Source organism: Culex quinquefasciatus, chromosome 2 (genome assembly GCF_015732765.1).
Source record: "Culex quinquefasciatus strain JHB chromosome 2, VPISU_Cqui_1.0_pri_paternal, whole genome shotgun sequence".
In the NCBI taxonomy this organism is placed as follows: Eukaryota; Metazoa; Arthropoda; class Insecta; order Diptera; family Culicidae; genus Culex; species Culex quinquefasciatus.
In genome coordinates, this window is record NC_051862.1 from 31701028 (window position 1) to 31722128 (window position 21101).

The following is a 21101-nucleotide window of genomic DNA, read 5'->3' on the forward strand; positions in this document are numbered from 1 at the left end:
TCTGCGCCCTTTTCATCTCTATTGCGTTCCCAGTATTGTTGAAAGCCATTGCGGCTTTGAACCTCAAATGATGCCAGTAATGAAAACAACATAGTCCACAAGGAGATCAATCGATTTGTTTACTCGAGTTGAGCTCAAACCGTTGGCGATTGGATTTAAAATTGTTTGGTCATTGAATTTTTTGGGACTGAAATAGCATTGGGTTGAATTTTTGTGCGACAATTTATAAAAATCATGTTATCTTTTGAAAACAAATTCATTAAAACTATTTTTCAAAGATTACAAAAGATTAGAACGTATAAAAAAAGATTAAAACGATTAAAAAAGATTAAAATAGATTAGAAAAGATAAGAAAAGTTTAGAAAAGGTTTAAAAAGATTAGAAAAGATTAGAAAAGTTTAAAAAACATTAGAAAAGATCGAAAAAGTAAGAAAACATTAGAAAAGATTTAAAAAATAAAAATATTAGAAAAGAATAGAAAAGATAACAAAAGATTACAAAAGATTACAAAAGATTGAAAAAGATAACAAAAGATTACAAAAGATTACAAAAGATTACAAAAGATTAGAAAAAATTTTTAAAAGATTAGAAAAGATTAAAAAAGATTAGAGAAGATCGAAAAAGTAAGAAAATATTAGAAAAGATTAAAAAAATTATAAAAATATTAGAAAAGGATAGAAAGGATTAAAAAAGATTACAATAGATTGTAAAAGATAACAAAAGATTACAAAAGATTACAAAAGATTTCAAAAGATAACAAAAGATTACAAAAGATAACAAAAGATTACAAAAGATTACAAACGATTACAAAAGATTACAAAAGATAACAAAAGATTACAAAAGATTACAAAAGATTAGAAAAGATTAGAAAAGATTAGAAAAGATTAGAAAAGATCAGAAAAGATCAGAAAAGATTAGAAAAGATTAGAAAAGATTAGAAAAGATAAGAAAAGTTAGAAAAAATAAGAAAAGATAAGAAAATATTAGAAAAGATTCGAAAAAATTAAAAAAAGATAAGAAAAAATTAAAAAAAGATAAGAAAAAATTAAAAAAAGATAAGAAAAATTAGAAATAAGTGGAAAAAAAGAAAAGATTAGAATAGATTAGAAAAGTTTGGAAAAGATTAAAAAAGACGAGAAAAGATTAGGAAAGAATAGAAAAGATAAGAAAAAATAAGAAATTATAAGAAAAGATAAGGAAAAATAAGAAAAGAATTGAAAAGATAAGAAAAGATTGAAAAAGGTTAGAAAAAATAAGAAAATATTAGAAAAAAATCGAAAAAATTCAAAAAGATAAGAAAAAATAAAAAAAAGATAAGAAAAATTAGAAATAAGTGGAAAAAAAGAAAAGATTAGAATAGATTAGAAAAGTTTGGAAAAGATTAAAAAAGACGAGAAAAGATTAAAAAGGAATGAAAAGATATGAAAAAATAAGAAATTATAAGAAAAGATAAGGAAAAATAAGATAAGTTTAGAAAAGATAAGAAAAGATTAGAAAAAATAGAAAATATAAGAAAAAAAGAAAAGATTAAACAAGATTTAAAAAGATTAGAAAAGATTAGGAAAGATTGAAAAGAATAGAAAAGATTACAAAAGATTATAAAAGATTAGAAATTATAAGAAAAGATTAGAAAAGATTCGGATAGATTCGAAAAGATTAGAAAAGATTCGAAAAGATTGGAAAAGATTAGAAAAGATTAGAAAAGATAAGAAAAGATCAAAAAAAGCTAGAAAGTATAAGAAAAGATTAAAAAAAAAATAAAAATATTAGAAAAGCTTAGAAAAGATAAGAAAAGATTAGAAAAGATAAGAAAAGATAAGAAAAGATAAGAAAAGATCAGAAAACAGTAGAAAAAATGAGAAAAGATAAGAAAAGATAATAAAAGATTACAAAATATTAGAAAAGATTATAAAAGAATAGAAAAGATAAGAAAAAATGAGAAATTTTAAGAAAAGATTAGAAAAAAAGAAGTGATTAAAAAAGATTAGAAAAGATTAGAAAAGATTAGAAAAGATTAACAAGATTAGTCATTATAAGAAAAGATTAGAAAAGATTAGAAAAGATAAACAAGATTAGTCATTATAAGAAAAGATTAGAAAAGATAAGAAAAGGTTAGAACAGATGAGAAGAGCTTAGAGAAGATTAGAAAAGATTAAGAAAGATAAGAAAAGATTAGAAAAGATTAGAAAAGATTAGAAAAGATTAGAAAAGATTAGAAAATATTAGAAAAGATTAGTAAAGGTTTCAAAATATTATAAAAGATAACAGAAGATTTGAAAAATTAAAAACGATCAGAAAAGATTTAAAAAAATAGATGCGATCAAAAAAGTTTCCAAAGATAAAAATTCATAAAAAAAAACAAAAAAAAACTATAGTTTAGAAAAGATAACAAACAAAAAACAGAAAATAAAAGTCTTGAAAAGGTTAGATTAGGTTGGATTCAATTTGATTTGGTGAGTTTAATTTCGATAAGATCAGACTAAATAAGATCAGGTTGGACTTAATTAATTAATAAGATTAGATTAGATTAGGTTAGATTAAAGTAGTTTAAATTAGAATAATTGATTAAATAAAATAAAAATAGATATGATTATAATACATTATATTCGATTAGATTAAATTAGATTAAATTGGATTTAATAAGATTAAATGAGATTAAAAAAATAATAAATTAGATTAAATTAAATTAAATAAGATATGATTACAGAAGACTAGATAACATTTGATTAGATTAAATTAGATTAAATTAAAATTTAGACATGATTACATTGAATAAGATTAGGCTAGATTAACTTAAATTAGATCCGATTAGATAAGATTAGATTGAGATTGAGATTGGGATTGAGATTGAGATTGAGATTGAGATTGAGATTGAGATTGAGATTGAGATTGAGATTGAGATTGAGATTGAGATTGAGATTGAGATTGAGATTGAGATTGAGATTGAGATTGAGATTGAGATTGAGATTGAGATTGAGATTGAGATTGAGATTGAGATTGAGATTGAGACTGAGATTGAGATTGAGATTGAGATTGAGATTGAGATTGAGATTGAGATTGAGATTGAGATTGAGATTGAGATTGAGATTGAGATTGAGATTGAGATTGAGATTGAGATTGAGATTGAGATTGAGATTGAGATTGAGATTGAGATTGAGATTGAGATTGAGATTGAGATTGAGATTGAGATTGAGATTGAGATTGAGATTGAGATTGAGATTGAGATTGAGATTGAGATTGAGATTGAGATTGAGATTGAGATTGAGATTGAGATTGAGATTGAGATTGAGATTGAGATTGAGATTGAGATTGAGATTGAGATTGAGATTGAGATTGAGATTGAGATTGAGATTGAGATTGAGATTGAGATTGAGATTGAGATTGAGATTGAGATTGAGATTGAGATTGAGATTGAGATTGAGATTGAGATTGAGATTGAGATTGAGATTGAGATTGAGATTGAGATTGAGATTGAGATTGAGATTGAGATTGAGATTGAGATTGAGATTGAGATTGAGATTGAGATTGAGATTGAGATTGAGATTGAGATTGAGATTGAGATTGAGATTGAGATTGAGATTGAGATTGAGATTGAGATTGAGATTGAGATTGAGATTGAGATTGAGATTGAGATTGAGATTGAGATTGAGATTGAGATTGAGATTGAGATTGAGATTGAGATTGAGATTGAGATTGAGATTGAGATTGAGATTGAGATTGAGATTGAGATTGAGATTGAGATTGAGATTGAGATTGAGATTGAGATTGAGATTGAGATTGAGATTGAGATTGAGATTGAGATTGAGATTGAGATTGAAATTGAAATTGAAATTAAAATTGAGATTGAGATTGAATTTGAGATTGAGATTGAGATTGAGATTGAGATTGAGATTGAGATTGAGATTGAGATTGAGATTGAGATTGAGATTGAGATTGAGATTGAGATTGAGATTGAGATTGAGATTGAGATTGAGATTGAGATTGAGATTGAGATTGAGATTGAGATTGAGATTGAGATTGAGATTGAGATTGAGATTGAGATTGAGATTGAGATTGAGATTGAGATTGAGATTGAGATTGAGATTGAGATTGAGATTGAGATTGAGATTGAGATTGAGATTGAGATTGAGATTGAGATTGAGATTGAGATTGAGATTGAGATTGAAATTGAAATTAAAATTGAGATTGAGATTGAATTTGAGATTGAGATTGAGATTGAGATTGAGATTGAGATTTAAGATTGAGATTGGCTTGAAAAATATTAAAAACTCAATGTTCTTTCCTATCAGCATGCTCGTTCCTATCAATAGTTTCCTCCCATCAATCCAAAAAAACGTGCTCAAAATTCCTCAACCGACTCTCTCAAACCAAATTGCTTCCATCCCGGTGAAAAGTTTTGATTAGCCGCGGATACTTTCCCTTACTTTTCACAGCGAGCCACGGTAGCCTTTCATCTTTTCACAACCACCACCACCGCTTGATGGTCCCCGCCGTCTTTAAATTCCAACTTTGGCTAGAATTGGAGAAACGGTCTTCCCTGATGAATGCAAAAATCTCGACACTTCAAAAACTTTCGTCCCACTTCAGAATGTTGAGCAGCGGAATTCGTTTCATTTCGAAGCGAAAAATACCTTCCGTTCGCATCTTTGGTGGAAAATCTACTTTTCCCTTCAGTTTGTGGTGGAAATTGGCGCGAGGAAAATGGTCAATCTTTGTGAAGAGTTCGCTGTTCTGTTTTTGAGTAATGAACAGTGGAGAGTGATTTTTTCTTACCGACTTTTGTTGGCGGAAAACTTTGCCGCCTTTTAAGTTTTTCGCGAAAATTAATATAACTAACAGTTGGGGGTGGTGAGACTGAATCGACTTTGTTTTTCTGGATCGTGCTGGGATCTTTTTCCTTTATTTTAAAGTTAAAAGTGGAATGAAAACAATTTTATTTTGAAGTTATTGTGGTCGTGTTGGATTCTGAGTTGTCGTGCTGGGATAGGAAATAATTATAAAAAAATCAAAAAACTGCAAAAAAGCAATCCAGTAATGTTCTTGATCATCAAATCAACCAGAATAATGAAATTTTCCGGAGATGTTCACTGATTCGTTGTCGTCCGTTCCTGCCGAAAACTTCTTCATTTATCAGCGTGCTCCAAGAAGCATCGTGTGTCATGGGAAAATTGCGTCCAAAACCACAAAAAAAATCACCAACAAAAAAACGCGTGTTTCCTTCCCTCGAGCTGATTGTTTCACCGAGGTTCGTAATTTGATCGCTATCACAATCAGACGAAGCGATTAAATTTTGCTGAAGGTTGCAAAAAAAACTATCCGCCATCCTGCAGCCATTCGTCCATTTAATCGAGTTTCCTTCCGTCGATTCCAACAGTTTCGGACGATTTCTTGCCCTTGGAAAGGTTCTTCCCTTCTTTCAGAAAGGGACTGCTGCTGAACGATGTCTCGATATCGCAATGTTATCTAGCCTTGGACCCTTCCAGAAGTCATGCATAATTTGATTCGATTTCGCGTATCGCGTCACGGTTTGATTGTTTCCACTTTTTTTTCTGAACGATGATGATGACTTTGGTGATTATTGTCTAACCGAATGTATATTTATTGACTGCGAATTGGCAAAGTTTTTCGACAGTTGGCAGAAGGGCCCTTTTTCGAAAAAAAAGAATAATATCAAAAAAGTGATACGATAAATGGTCACCCCCTCGAGAAAACGAAGCCCAAACGCCAAAAGGTCTAGCCTGGAGTGTGGTGCGTTGTTTACGTTTTTTTTGGCGAAAACGAAACCCGCTGAGAAATTGAACACGTGTTTTTGGGTAAACAAACGAATTATAACTTCGACAGCCGTGGAAGAGGTGGGGATTTCGTAGAGAAGGGACGAAAAGTTGTGAAGTGATAAACATTCTAGGAGATTTTCAGTGAATGGAAATGGTTGCCAATAAATATTAATAAATTTAATTGTTTTGTCACATTCCATTTGAAACTTCGACCGCTGGTCAATGAAGTTTATGGTCATTTCTATCACACTTGATGAATTTCAATTTTGATTATTGCATTGGATAGGTTTTATGACACTACTTAACGTGTCATAAAAATTTTGAAATGGTTTCATTTTTCCCCATAGATTTAGTAATAGTAGTTTATGCAACAAGTTGCAAAAAGACGATTTTTTCAGCACAAGTCGTACATTTATCCAACGAGGTTCACCGAGTTGGATAAATACGAAGAGTGCTGAAAAAATCAAGTTTTGCAACGAATTCCATACATCATTTTTTGCAATTCCAAAAAACACACACTGAGTGAAATTTTATGTAAAATTTTCATGTATTTTGTCAATAAATCGTTTAAATAAAAAAATGTTGAAAAGTGTTACTTTTCGAAACAAGTGCTGAAAAGTTCAATTTTTCAGCACCCATTTGAGTGCTGAAAAGTAGAACTTTTCAGCATTTATTTTGAAAAGTGTTGCTATTCGATTCTGTTATTTTTGGTACAGAAAAGTAGGCTATTTCGTCGTTCAAGAATGACAGGAAAAGTAAGTAGTTTCACGACGGAATTCCAAAAACTACTGTTGAAAACAAAATATTTAAAAATTCCCAATAACTTGTTGAAACATCCTCGAACATTGGTATTCATCGTTTCTGTGCTAGCTTGTGACACGATTCAAAAAGATAGAACATGTCACTAGATAGCACACAAGCGTAGAAATTTCTATATGATTTGACACATTTGAGTATTTTTCATGCATTTTGAAAGTTTACAGGTACAAAAACAAGTTCCATACCTTACTGCGTTAACCAAACTGACTCATTCTTGGGGACGAGACTCGGAAAATGAATTCTTTGGATTCAAAGTTCCCCAAACTGGCAAATATTAGTGTGACAAGAAAAAAATATTTGAAAGATCTTAAGGAATACCGGCTGGCCTGACTCGTTAGGTAAAGATAAGTAAATGTGCCAATTTTGAGGCAAATTTGTTAGGTTTAAGGGTCGCTGTTGATCGTTGAAGTATGTATGATAAAAAAATAACAAAAAAAATGTATGGAGTAATGCAAAAAACTTAATTTCACTAAAAGATGCCGTTAAATGTATGTTAAATCTTATGACATACAATTTTGTCGATACCCGCAAAACGATCCGAGTTAACCCTGACGTGTAATTATGGGTAATTCTCCGCCAACTCACACAGCAGTTGCCCCGACCCCTCTTCGATTTGCGTGAAACTTTCTCCCTGACTTTTTTTTCCCCTTATGTTTACAAAATTAAAATTTTTGTAATTGTCTGCTCTACAACTTTGTAGCAAATTGCTACACTCTAAAAAATTACCCTGCAAAGTTAGAAAAAACACGAAATTTTTAAATGAAAAAAATTGTTCTAAATGAAAAATGACCCTTCTGGGTCAATGAAGATTCGAAAAGAACATTAAATTTCCCATATCTTCAGTTGTGTGCTATCTTGTGACAACGATCATTTAATACTTTTCGAGAAAATCGATTTTTAAAGTTTGTTGGTAAATAATTTCAAAATTTTAAATGATAGAGCCAAACTTATCGCTTAACAAACGCTCCAAGTTTCAACTAATTTGGTTACACCATTTAAAAGATACAGTAAATAATGTAAACAAAAATCTGAAGGCACGTGTCACAAGTGAGTTTCGAAAGTAAAATTGTACTACGTGTCACAAGTGTGCACAGAATTTCCATACAAACTAAAATAAGCTCAAATCAATGGTTTAATCGACTTAATCAGTAAATTTTTACAAACAAAAGGTTGCATTGCCGTTAGAAAGTATGTGTGTACATAAATTTGTGAAAACAAGAAAAAATTTCCACATTTTCCAACAACATTTATGACAAGTGTGCACAATCATTTTGATGATAAATTGGTCTATGTCACAAGTGTGTATAGCGATATCCGGGAAACGGAAGCGAGTTTCCAAAATCGGGTTAAAGCAGGTTGAAGTGTTTGTTAAGTATAGCAAAACGTCATCATTAACTCATTTTCGACCAAAATGGTCTATGTCACAAGATAGGACACTGCTGACGATATAACGACATGCTTCAAATTTTTCTACAGTTGAGTAACGGAAAATGGCAGAGTTTTAAAAACTTTTTTATTGTTTTTTGATGAAAAATAGGTTTTTTCAGAATTTTGAGTACGCCATCAAATCGGGCGTCTAATTTTACATAAAAGTCCCTTTGACACCACATTTCTATCTCGTCAACGTTTCAGGCTGCAAATTTTTGAAAAACACCTCTTTTTTCGCATGCTCAAAAATTTAAGGGGTCATTCCACCCCTCCGTCACGAAATAAAAAAAAACGGACCTCGGATTCGTTAGCCCTGAGGACAAAGTTTCACGCAAATCGAAGGGGAGTCGGGCAACTGCTGTGTGAGTTGGCGGAGAATTACCCTAAGCTTATTTTTATTAATACATCAGGATTCTTATTATAACAAGTTACCAAAGGAAAAGGTTGAAAACCATTGCAATATGATAGAGAAACGAAAAAGGTGTTGTATTTTAAAATAATATCATCTTACGGATCTTCATGCCATAAACTGCTAATTGTTAGATCCCATTGATGTTCCAACATTGACCACCATCCAACTCCACACCATCCTGTTCAATTTCAGATCAATAATAATCTGCATATATTCCATCTCTAATGCACCGACCACCCTCGCACACCGGGATGAGCCCACTGTCCCTATCGGTATCTATTCAAAATACACAATCAAAATAATGGCTAAACATTTATCAAATGTCGCGGGTGCTCCTCTCTCTCTCTTTCTCTCTGTCCTCCTCTGGGAATATGGCGCGGGTGTCACCACGGCTTTTGGGATGTGACCCGCTCAATGTTCCGCCGTAGAATCCGGCCGCGTGTGTTTTTGTGTGTGCGAGTGAGAGTGGCAAAAGATAATAATAAAACAATAACAATCATAATTCAAATAATTGATATCGGTATATCAGCACTGGAGAATCATATAGAGCTGGTGGAGGGCTAGGTTGAACTGGCTTTGAAACTGAGTCTGATAGGTTGGGGACAGTGTGGGCCAGATGACAGACCAAACACGACAGGACATTTGATAGTGGGGCCAAGTGAGACAATAGCAGCAGGTGGTGGCTATTGCTAAATGTTATTGTTTTTGCTGTGAATTGAGGGAGTCTGCTCGGATGTTGATCTGAGAGTTGTCTGATGATGCGTTGTAGACAATGGAGATTGATAATATGGGTGGAATATTTTGATTTATTTTAAACTTTTATTTCCAGCTAATCAGACATTCAAAGATGATAAATTGCAAAAACGATATCAGTAATTGATAAACTTATGTGGTAAAGGGTCGTTACACAATTTAAAAAGCAGCAAGCAAATGAAACATATATTCAGTTAACGATCTCCCTGATTAATTGTTAATCTGGAGCAATCAGATGGTGAATTATTCAAAATTCAATTGCACTCAATCACTGATATTTAACTGTCCGTTTACGTTTGCTGTGATTTTGTTGTGTGAGTGTGATTGAGTAAATTTAAAAAGATAAATAAATCACATCACTGGTGCACAGCATGGCTCAATAATTATGTAATTATTTATCAATGTTTTTTGAGCTTTACTGATGAAAAATGATTAACGTAATGCATTCATTTGTGGGTGCGAACAAAAAAAAAGAGGTGTCTGCAATTATCATTAAGCGTTAGTGATTGAACTGCGTGTATAATTTGTGGGGAATCAATACAATTTGATACTATGTCCTGTGTGCAACTAATTTAATTTGTTTTTTAGCTGATTTCAAATAAAAAAACATGTTTTCAGCATAAAAGCGTATTATGGAATTAAATGTGAACCCTTCATAAGAAACTTCATTGCTAAATAAAGGAAATTGAATCATATTTAAATGGTGAATTTTATGCTTAAAACATGATGGGTAATTCTCCGGCAACTCACACAGCAGTTGCCTTCGATTTGCGTGAAACTTTGTCCTAAGGGGTAACTTTTGTCCCTGATCACAAATCCGAGGTCCGTTTATTGATATCTCGTGCCGGAGGGGCGGTACGACCTCTTCCATTTTTGAACATGCGAAAAAAGAGGTGTTTTTCAATAATTTGCAGCCTGAAACGGTGATGAGAAATAAATTTGAAGTCAAAGGGACTTTTATGTAAAATTAGACGCCCGATTTGATGGCGTACCCAGCATTCTAAAAAAACGTATTTTTCATCGAAAAAAAAAAACACTAAAATTTTGTTTAAATCTCTCCTATTTCCCGTTACTCGACTGTAAAAATCTTTGGAACGTGTAATTTTATGGGAAATTTAATGTACTTTTCGAATCTACATTGACTCAGAAGGGTCATTTTTTCATTTAGAACAAACATTTTCATTTTAAAATTTCGTGTTTTTTCTAACTTTGCAGGGTTATTTTTTAGATTGTCACAATGTTCTACAAAGTTGTATAGCAGACAATTACAAAAAAATGATATATAGACATAAGGGGTTTGCTAATAAACATCACGAGTTATCGCGATTTTACGAAAACAAGTTTTGAAAAAGTTACTTTTTGCGTTTCTCTTTGTTTCGTTGTCCGTGTCTGTCGTGGGTGAGTTGGTAGAGAATTTCCCATTTGTCAAATTGTCCCACGGTGAACTTTTTTGAGTAAAAATATAGGGTAAAGAGGGGCTATTTTCCAACATTTTGATAGTTGAATCTTTGAATCTTTTGCAACTTTCCCATCACTAACCGTCAACTAACCGTAAAGATACATTAAAGGACTGCCTGAATACAAATTTGGGCATTCAAAAATGCTTATCTTGAAACATTCTACCAAAAAATTATTAAATAGCCCATAAAAATTTAAAAAAAAAACGTCTAGCCCGATTAAATTTTGGCATCTATAGACTGTATCGGTTAAAACAGAGTTCGCAAAATATTTCCTCAAAATAAAATGTCAGCATTCATTTAATTTTAACAGAAATAAACGCGATTTCATTAATGAAATAGCAATGCTCTACAAAATCTTATTATTTTATATTTTTTCTCTACTTTGTTTTTTTAACAATTTAAAAATGTGCAATGAAAAAAAGAAACATAAAATTTTTAATTTTTTTTTTTCAATAGGCTTCTTATCTTTTTTTTAAAAAGAGCCATTCAAAAAAGTCGCTAATTTTAATGAGCGGCTCCTATAAAGTAGCGGTTTAGCCCATTTCTAGTAAATATGTTAGTTAAATAGTAAAATGACATTGAAAATTCTAAGGCTGTTGTAAATTTTGCTTCAAATTAAACACAGATTTCAATTCTTTTTTCAAATAAAAAACTACCTGCATTAAATGTTTTTGATGCTTTGTTTTAAAATTAAAAATTGTCATGGGTGACAATGATTCTATGGGGTGAGATTGTGTCATACAAATTTGACCCTTTTTTACGGCTCAATCTGAAATAAATAAAATCTTTAAAAAAATAAAATGGTTTGGAAAATCATACACAATTTTCAATCTTGGACTTTGAAAAATAGATAAATAGTTACTAAGACTGCATTGCTTCCTTGCATTTTTTCCTCAATTAGCCTTAATTTTTCTTCTAACGAAAGCTCTGAAAATATTGTTGAAAAAATAAATTTCTGTAAAATTTTCTGCTTTAATTAATTTTATAAATTTTCTCACAAATATTATTAAAATTAATTAATCAAGCCAAGCATATCAAAGTGCGAAAAGCACAAATTATTGCCTTTTCAAATTTAGTGTTACACAGAAAAAAAAAATCCGGTAAATTTACATCATTTATGATGTACCAAAAGTGCACGTCATTAATGATGCGAATTTACATTAAATTCATTTTAAATTTAAATGACATCCGACGTAAAACTGCCGAACAAACTGTGCTCGAAAATCATGTAAATTTCCGATGAAACTTACGTAAATTTACCAAAGTGAAAAAATTTTTTACTCCGTTGAATCTAGAATCAGATGTAAATTTCAATCGCTTTTGCAAGATTTTGCTTAGAAACAAGCGAAAGGCGTAGAAAATAACATCAGAATCTAGATCCAACGGAGACTCATAATATTCCTTCATGGGTTTCTTAAGCGTTTTTGCGGAATGCAACGTATTCTAGCAAGATTTCATTTGATTCACAATAAAACTAAAGAAGATCTGAGTAGAAATTTCAAAATAACAATATACATTTATACTGAAACTGTACCTGATTAATTCATTCAATGCTGTCATCAGCTGACGCGAGTTCCTGGTCGCCAGCGCTCTCGACATGCTGGTGCTGTTCAGCACCTTCGGCTTCCTGCATCTGCAATTGAACCTGCGGCGCATCGCTGGCCATCGCCACTTCCTTGAACGTGGTAAACGTCACCAACACCGACGATTTATCCTCTTGAGATGGCTGGATCGCAATGTTTCTGTCGGCTCCCAGCTGTTCCTCGTAGGCGCCCTGAACTTGGATCATCTAAAGCGTCCTTCGCCGCCTTGCATCAGCTCATCCTGCGACTGGGTGTTCTTGCTGTCCGCATTCGTTCTCTTTCGGCGATTCTCCAGCGGCACTTCCTCGACGATCGAGCGAGGAAGTGCCGCTGGAGACGACTGTTCGCCGTCGTTGTACAACCAAGGCAATGCATCTGCCGCAGCAACCGGTTTCTGTTGGTTTTCATGTTCATGTTTCAACGTTGGCATATCGGCCTAGAGAGAGAGAGGGAGAGAGGGGGGGGGGGAGAGAGAGAGAGAGAGAAGGAGAGCAATCAAACATTAGCAATTCAGCAACAACTAACTATATTGCATAAAAACATACCATTGACTTAGTGTTGACTGTTTCTGCACCAGCTACCGCCACCGTTTTACTCCAAACAGCCGAACATGGTCGGTGTTTGCACAGTCAACCATTCAAGTGTCGGAACGGCATTTTCCGAAACACTGTCCACCGGCGACCGCTGCTTTAAATTGTGCACTGGAACCTGTTTTTGCAAGTAGCCATTGCCATTACTTCCCGGGGACTGAAAATCCTCGGTGAGGTGCATCTTGGTGAGAGAGCTGGCGAGCATTATGACGCCACCGAACCTTTGCTTGATCTACTCTTCCAGCAAGTTCCGGATCTGATCCGCCGAGTCCGTTTTGAAGCTCATAAGCTTGCGGGTGTCGAGAAAGTGTCGATGTCGATCGCCGTTGGCATCATATGGAATGACTAAGGTGGAAGCATTTGATTAGATTAAGAATATGTTTTTATAACCCAATCGCTTACTTACGACTCGTCTTTTACAAAACGCAGAAAAATGATTTTATTTCACATCATCCCGGGGTGTACGTCGAACGAATTTCCAAACCGGATTAAAGAAATTATCACTTAAAAATGTATTATCGTAACATTCTGTTCACCAAACTGATAAAATGTCGACCTGACAGATCGCTTTTCAGATGCTTTTCAAAATGAATGAAACAAAATAAACAAGCAGTACACGGTGCAGCAGGATTAACATAAAGCATTATAAACATTTCTTATGTGAAGTACTAGAATGAGTAAAACATACCCAGTTTTTTTTTTTTTTTTTTTTATAAGGTCCTACATATGAAAGACAGCTCTCTACTAGTAGCTTATAAGTCCTTTAAAAAACTCTAGATACGTTCATGACAGTCATATTGGAGACCCTAAATAGGGAGACTGATCTAAGTTTGCTAAATCTGGCAACGTATGTTTTGAGCTCGGCTACACTGATAAGTTTTGCTGGACGTAAAGGCAAATGCTCGTTTGGATACGTCAAACTCGTGTCTGTTTGGGTACGTCAAATTCACTTCGACTAGTCTCCCTATTTAGGATCTCTACGTCATATCCTATAAAGGTGTAGTGATCAACTTAAGCAAAACAAAAAAAATGGGCCAACGTGGGTTTCAAAACAAGCAGTCTATCCTAATTACGTCAGTGCATTTTTACAATTTAAATAAGCATAAAAAAAAAAGTTTGTTTGTTTGCACATCCAAATTGGATTTTATTGCTTGAGCTAAAAAAAATGTGAAGAAATCTATTTTAAATAAATTGGTTTTTTTCTTTCAAAAGTGGGGAATTTCAATAAAAAAATCCCCTTTTTTCTCGAGGTTGTGAGTTTAGGTGTTTGTACTTGCAGACTGCTGAAATTTTAAACGTTGATTCTTTTTCTAAAAAACATAAAAATCAAAACATAAAACAAATCTAGAGTTTTTTTTCTTTTAAATAGGTACAATAAACAAAATTTTGTTTTTTTTTTGCTTTTTGTGTGTTTTTGAATAACCCTGAATCAAGGCGATTTTAAATCATCCAAAATGCAAAAAAGCAAACTTTGTTTATATGACCTTTTATAAAAACTCCAGAAATCATCTTGCTCAAGTTAGTTGATGATTACATTAAAAACGAGCACGATACACTTCATCGTTCTTCTTTTCAAATACAATGTTTTGATAAATTTACTCAAGATTGTCATGATGTAACTTGTTTATACTTCGTTTAGTTTTCCATTGTATCATTTTTGAAAATTTTCTTAGTGGAGAACCAATTTTTAACACATGTTTTAGCCAAATTATTAATGGAAACTTTTTTGCTCACTTCCTACTCGGCTATTTATTACTCTTTCTCACTTGAAAACGTTTTTAATAAACTGTAATTGAACATCAAAGATCTAATATGACAACATTGAGTTATTGATGGAACGACATGCTATTTCCCAAATTTTTCTAAAACTTACTGAAACATGAGCGAAACGAAAAATTGACTCAATTTTCCTATTCTTACTTATTTGATCGCAGGAGTGACATTAACCCAATCGCAAGTCCCCTGCATACGGTAGCTGCATAATTTAAAATAATCGGTAGAAAAAAATTTCAAATTTGGTCCCCAGCTTGGACAAAATCAAACTCTGATTGGAGTCTTATAGTATACAGTTGATTTTTTTGCACAACGGTAAAAATGAAGCTTTCAAACCATTTCGAATTGCAAAGTTAATTTTTCAAAATTAATTTAGAAATTTTAGTTGTACATAGTATTATTATGGACTAATTATTAGTCTATGGTATTATTGTGTTGATAAAAATAAGTTTTTTCGTTGTAAAAAGCATAATCGTCAATTTATGTTTCATTTTAGGACCCAATTAGGTACATTTTGAGGGAGGTACTAGAATACACGTGTAGAAAAAAGTGTATCTTTATTTTAGAGTGTTAGCAACCGGGATACGTTTGACGTTTGATTTTTTTGCATCATTTTGACGTATGATTTTTTCAATGTTTTTGTGTTTAAAAAATTGACCAAAAATAATTGGCAAAGCCCCTCTTTGTATATTGTGAAAATTTATTAAAACTTCATTCGTCAACATACGTGAAAGGCCGGAAAACATCAAAAAACGCCTGCCTGCAGTACAGCTACACTGAAATAAAAAAAAAGTACAAAATTCCTTTATTCTAGGAATTTTGCCCCCTTTCCTTATTTAGTAATTTGGCTTCCTTCTTCGCAAGAAGTAACCAAATTCCTAAATTTGACAGCATGCTTTGCCAGCCTGAATTGACCAGTGGCGCCAACTTCATTTGATTAATTGAACTTCAGAAAAGTTCAGAAAAAGCTTGAAAGCTCATCAAAGCGACATCTGGCGGTGGTGGAATGATTCTGAAGCTGAAAGCGCGTTAGGCGACATCTGGTGCCAATCGGCAGAAATAATTTTGTTGTTGGTAAAAGTTGGGTTTGATTTTGGTAAAAATAAAAGAAAAACCAAAAACTCAAATTTATTCGACATTTTCCGTAATTACACATGAAAAATCGATACATTGTAATTATTAATACTATTCTTTTCACAAAATTCTTCCCGTCATTGATGCTCTTCCGAATTCCGCCATGAGGTTGAATCTTCGAGAAGCGAATGGCCATTTCCGGCCAGCCAGCCCATTCATCCGCTGAGAAGCATTCGTCCGGAATTGTGCCTAAAAGGACATTGAACATTGTTATTTCTTGTCTGAACTGCCACACGACGTCGAACTTACTTTTTCGTGGAGGAAAACGGTTCCACGACCATTTCTCCGGCCGACAGCCAGCGGATCAGCTACTGTTGTCATCAGATCCGTCAAAAGTCCGCAGAACAGGTGCCCGGACGTTGGCTGAGCAGCTTGGCCATTGTTGGATTTCCGGCGGACGTCGATCTTGCCGGGGATGTCGAAATCCGGCAAAAAACCTTCGAAACTTGGCGTGACTGAAAAGATGAATCGCACTTTAATTATAGAAGCAATTGGCAAACAAATTCAAACTACCTACCATATTTTAGTCAAACAATCCAACGTAGATTCCGTGTGGACAACCGACGGAACAAACACCGGTCCCGGAACGTTCCTGCTTGGGTTGTTCTTCGCAGCTCTTGCTCTGCGGCGTCGAAATTGTCATGGCACACTTTGACTTTGACAAGCCGCTTTTGTTCTGCAGAATGGTACAAGCTTTAACCCTCATGAGTCCACGACATTAAAAAATAACCCTTGACGAAACTTGTGTAAATAAAAATATGTTTTCAACCAGGATTGAAATTTGATATTTATATTAGAAAAATCAAAATTTGAAAAGGTGGTCATCCACAAATGACGTAGCATTTCAGGGGAGATGGGGTTACGCTCTATATTGAGAAATTAAAAAGAGTGAGTATTTTGATTTTTGACTGCTTTCACAATATTCAAAATTTAAAATGCTAAACACAACTAAAAAATGAAAAAACAAGATCAAAAAAAGAAGAATTTCGAAACTCTTTCGAACTTGGAGGAATTGAAAAATAATAAATAAAAAATCCTAAAGACAAAAAATTCTAAAAATCTAAAATAATTAAAATAATTAAAAATAATTAAAAAAAATAATTACTTGGTTCTAAAATTCTAAAATTCTAAAATTCTATAATTCTAAAATTCTAAAATTCTAAAATTCTAAAATTCTAAAATTCTAAAATTCTAAAATTCTAAAATTTTAAAATTCTAAAATTCTAAAATTCTAAAATTCTAAAATTCTAAAATTCTAAAATTCTAAAATTCTAAAATTCTAAAATTCTAAAATTCTAAAATTCTAAAATTCTAAAATTCTAAAATTCTAAAATTCTAAAATTCTAAAATTCTAAAATTCTAAAATTTAAAATTTAAAATTCTAAAATTCTAAAATTTAAAATTCTAAAATTTTAAAATTCTAAAATTCTAAAATTCTAAAATTCTAAAATTCTATAATTCTAAAATTCTAAAATTCTAAAATTCTAAAATTCTAAAATTCTAAAATTCTAAAATTCTAAAATTCTAAAATTCTAAAATTCTAAAATTCTAAAATTCTAAAAATCTAAAATTCTAAAATTCTAAAATTCTAAAATTCTAAAATTCTGAAATTCTGAAATTCTAAAATTCTAAAATGCTAAAATTCTCTAATTCTAAAATTCTCTAATTCAAAAATTTAAAATAGTCAAATTATGCAAAAAATTTGAATTATTTAAACAAAAAAAAAAACTTAATTTAAGTTTTAAAGTATTTAAAGTATTTAAAATAATTAAAGTATTTTAAGTATTTTAAGTATTTAAAGTATTTAAAGTATTTGAAGTATTTGAAGTATTTAAAGTATTTAAAGTAGTTAAGGTATTTAAAGTATTTAAAGTATTTAAAGTATTTCAAGTATTGAAAGTATTTAAAGTATTTAAAGTATTTAAAGTATTTAAAGTATTTAAAGTATTTAAAGTATATAAAGTATTTAAAGTATTTAAAGTAATTAAAGTATTTAAAGTATTTAAAGTATTAAATGTATTAAAAGTATTTAAAGTATTTAAAGTATTTAAAGTATTTAAAGTATTTAAAGTATTTAAAGTATTTAAAATATTTAAAGTATTAAAAGTATTAAAAGTATTTAAAGTATTTAAAGTATTTAAAGTATTTAAAGAATTGAAAGTATTTAAAGTATTTAAGGTATTTAAAGTATTTAAAGTATTTAAAGTATTTAAAGTATTTAAAGTATTTAAAGTATTTAAAGTATTAAAAGTATTTAAAGTATTTAAGGTATTTAAAGTATTTAAAGCATTTAAAGTATTTAAAGTATTTAAAGTATTTAAAGTATTTAAAGTATTTAAAGTATTTAAAGTATTTAACGTATTTAAAGTATTTACAGTATTTTAAGTATTTAAATATTTGAAGTATTTAAAGTATTTAAAGTATTTAAAGTATCTAAAGTTTTTAAAGTATTTAAAGTATTTAAGGTATTTAAAGTATTTAAGGTATTTAAAGTATTTAAAGTATTTATAGTATTTATAGTATTTAAAGTATTTAAAGTATTAAAAAAAATTTAAAGTATTTAAAGTATTTCAAGTATTTAAGGTATTTAAAGTATTTAAAGCATTTAAAGTATTTAAAGTATCTAAATTATTTAAAGTATTTAAAGTATTTAAAGTTTTTTAAAGTATTTATAGTATTTATAGTATTTAAAGTATTTAAAGTATTTAAAGTATTGAAAGTATTTAAAGTATTTAAAGTATTTAAAGTATTTAAAGTATTGAAAGTATTTAAAGTATTTAAAGTATTTAAAGTATTTAAAGTATTTAAAGTATTTAAAGTATTTAAAGTATTTAAAGTATTTAAAGTATTTAAAGTATTTAAAGTATTTAAAGTATTTAAAGTATTTAAAGTATTTAAAGTATTTAAAGTATTTAAAGTATTTAAAGTATTTAAAGTATTTAAAGTATTTAAAGTATTTAAAGTATTTAAAGTATTTAAAGTATTTAAAGTATTTAAAGTATTTAAAGTATTTAAAGTATTTAAAGTATTTAAAGTATTTAAAGTATTTAAAGTATTTAAAGTATTTAAAGTATTTAAAGCATTTAAAATATTTAAAGTATTTAAATAATTTGAATATTTAAAGTATTTAAAGTATTTGAAGTATTTAAAGTATTTAAAGTATTCAAAGTATTTAAATATTTAAAGTATTTAAAGTATTTAAAGTATTTCAAGTTTTTAAAAATTTAAATTATTAAAAGTATTTTGAGTATTTAATGATATTGAAGTATTTTGAGTATTTTGAGTATTTAAAGTATTTAAAGTATTTAAAGAATTCAAATTATTTGAAGTATTTAAGGTTTTAAAGTTTTTAAAGTTTTTAAAGTATTTAAAGTATTTAAAGAATTTAAAGTATTTTAAGTATTAAAAGTATTTGAATATTTAAAGTATTGAAAGTATTGAAAGTATTTTATGTATTTATAGTATTTAAATATTTAAAGTATTTAAAGTATTTAAATATATAAAGTATTCAAAGTATTTAAATTATTTAAAGTATTTAAGGTATTTAAAGTATTTAAAGTATTTAAAGTATTTAAAGTATTTAAAGTATTTAAAGTATTTAAAGTATTTAAAGTATTTAAAGTATTTAAAGTATTTAAAGTATTTAAAGTATTTAAAGTATTTAAAGTATTTAAATATTTAAAGTATTTGAATATTTAAAGTATTTAAAGTATTTAAAGTATTTAAAGTATTTAAAGTATTTAAAGTATTTAAGTATTTGTATTTAAAGTATTTAAAGTATTTTAAGTATTTAAAGTATATAAAGTATTTAAAGTATTTAAAGTATTTAAAGTATTTAAGGTATTAAAAGAATTTAAAGTATTTAAAGTATTTAAAGTATTTAAAGTATTTAAAGTATTAAAAGTATTTAAAGTATTTAAGGTATTTAAAGTATTTAAAGCATTAAAAGTATTTAAAGTATTTAAAGTATTTAAAGTATTTAAAGTATTTGAAGTATTTAAAGTATTTAAAGTATTTAACGTATTTAAAGTATTTACAGTATTTTAAGTATTTAAATATTTGAAGTATTTAAAGTATTTAAAGTATTTAAAGTATCTAAAGTATATAAAGTATTTAAAGTATTTAAAGTATTTAAAGTATTTAAGGTATTTAAAGTATTTAAAGTATTTAAAGTATTTAAGGTATTTAAAGTATTTAAAGTATTTAAAGTATGTAAAGTATTTAAAGTATTTAAAGTATTTGAAGAAAATATACTTTCAATACTTTAAATACTTTAAATACTTTGAATACTTTAAATACTTTAAATACTTTAAATACCTTAAATACTTTAAATACTTTAAATACTTTAAATACTTTAAATACTTTGAATACTTTAAATACTTTAAATACTTTAAATACTTTAAATACTTTAAATACTTTCAATACTTTAAATACTTAAAATACTTTAAATACTTTAAATATTTTAAACACTTTAAATACTTTAATTACTTTAAATGCTTTAAATACTTTAAATACTTTAAATACTTTAAATACTTTTCATACTCTAAATACTTTAAATAATTTAAATGTTTCAAATACTTAAAATACTTTGAATACTTTCAATACCTTAACTACTTTAAATACTTTAAATATTCAAATACTTTAAATACTTTAAATATTTTAAATACTTTGAATACTTTAAATACTTTAAATACTTTAAATACTTTAAATACTTTAAATACTTTAAATACTTTAAATACTTTAAATACTTTAAATACTTTAAATACTTTAAATACTTTAAATACTTTAAATACCTTAAATACTTTAAAAAATTTAAATACTTTAAATACTTTAAATACTTTAAATACTTTAAAAACTTTAAATACTTTAAATACTTTAAATACTTAAAAAACTTTAAATACTTTAAATACTGTAAATACATTAAATACTTTAAATAATTTAAATACTTTAAATACTTTAAATACTTTAAATACTTTAAATACCTTAAATACTTTAAATACTTTAAATACCTTGAATACTTTAAATACTTTAAATACCTTAAATACTTTAAATAATTTAAATGTTTTAAATACTTAAAATACTTTAAATACTTTAAAAACTTTAAATACTTTATATACTTTAAATACTTTAAAAAATTTAAATACTTTAAATACTGTAAATACATTAAATACTTTAAACACTTTAAATACTTTAAATACTTTAAATACTTTAAATAATTTAAATACTTTAAATACTTTAAATACTTTAAATACTTTAAATACTATAAATACTTTAAATACTTTAAATACCTTAAATACTTTAAATACTTTAAATACCTTAAATACTTTAAATAATTTAAATGTTTTAAATACTTAAAATACTTTAAATACTTTCAA

At 28.8% G+C, this 21101-nt stretch overlaps 1 long non-coding RNA gene across 1 annotated transcript; it reads right to left on the reverse strand.

Moving 5' to 3' along the window:
• Positions 1-15677: 15677 nt before the first annotated feature.
• Positions 15678-16389, reverse strand: LOC6031898. Its single transcript, XR_005277392.1, has 3 exons — positions 16244-16389; positions 15976-16181; positions 15678-15915 (listed from the first exon to the last, which is right to left on the reverse strand). It is a non-coding gene; the product is annotated as an uncharacterized LOC6031898 (long non-coding RNA).
• Between the last annotated feature and the right edge of the window lie 4712 nt (positions 16390-21101).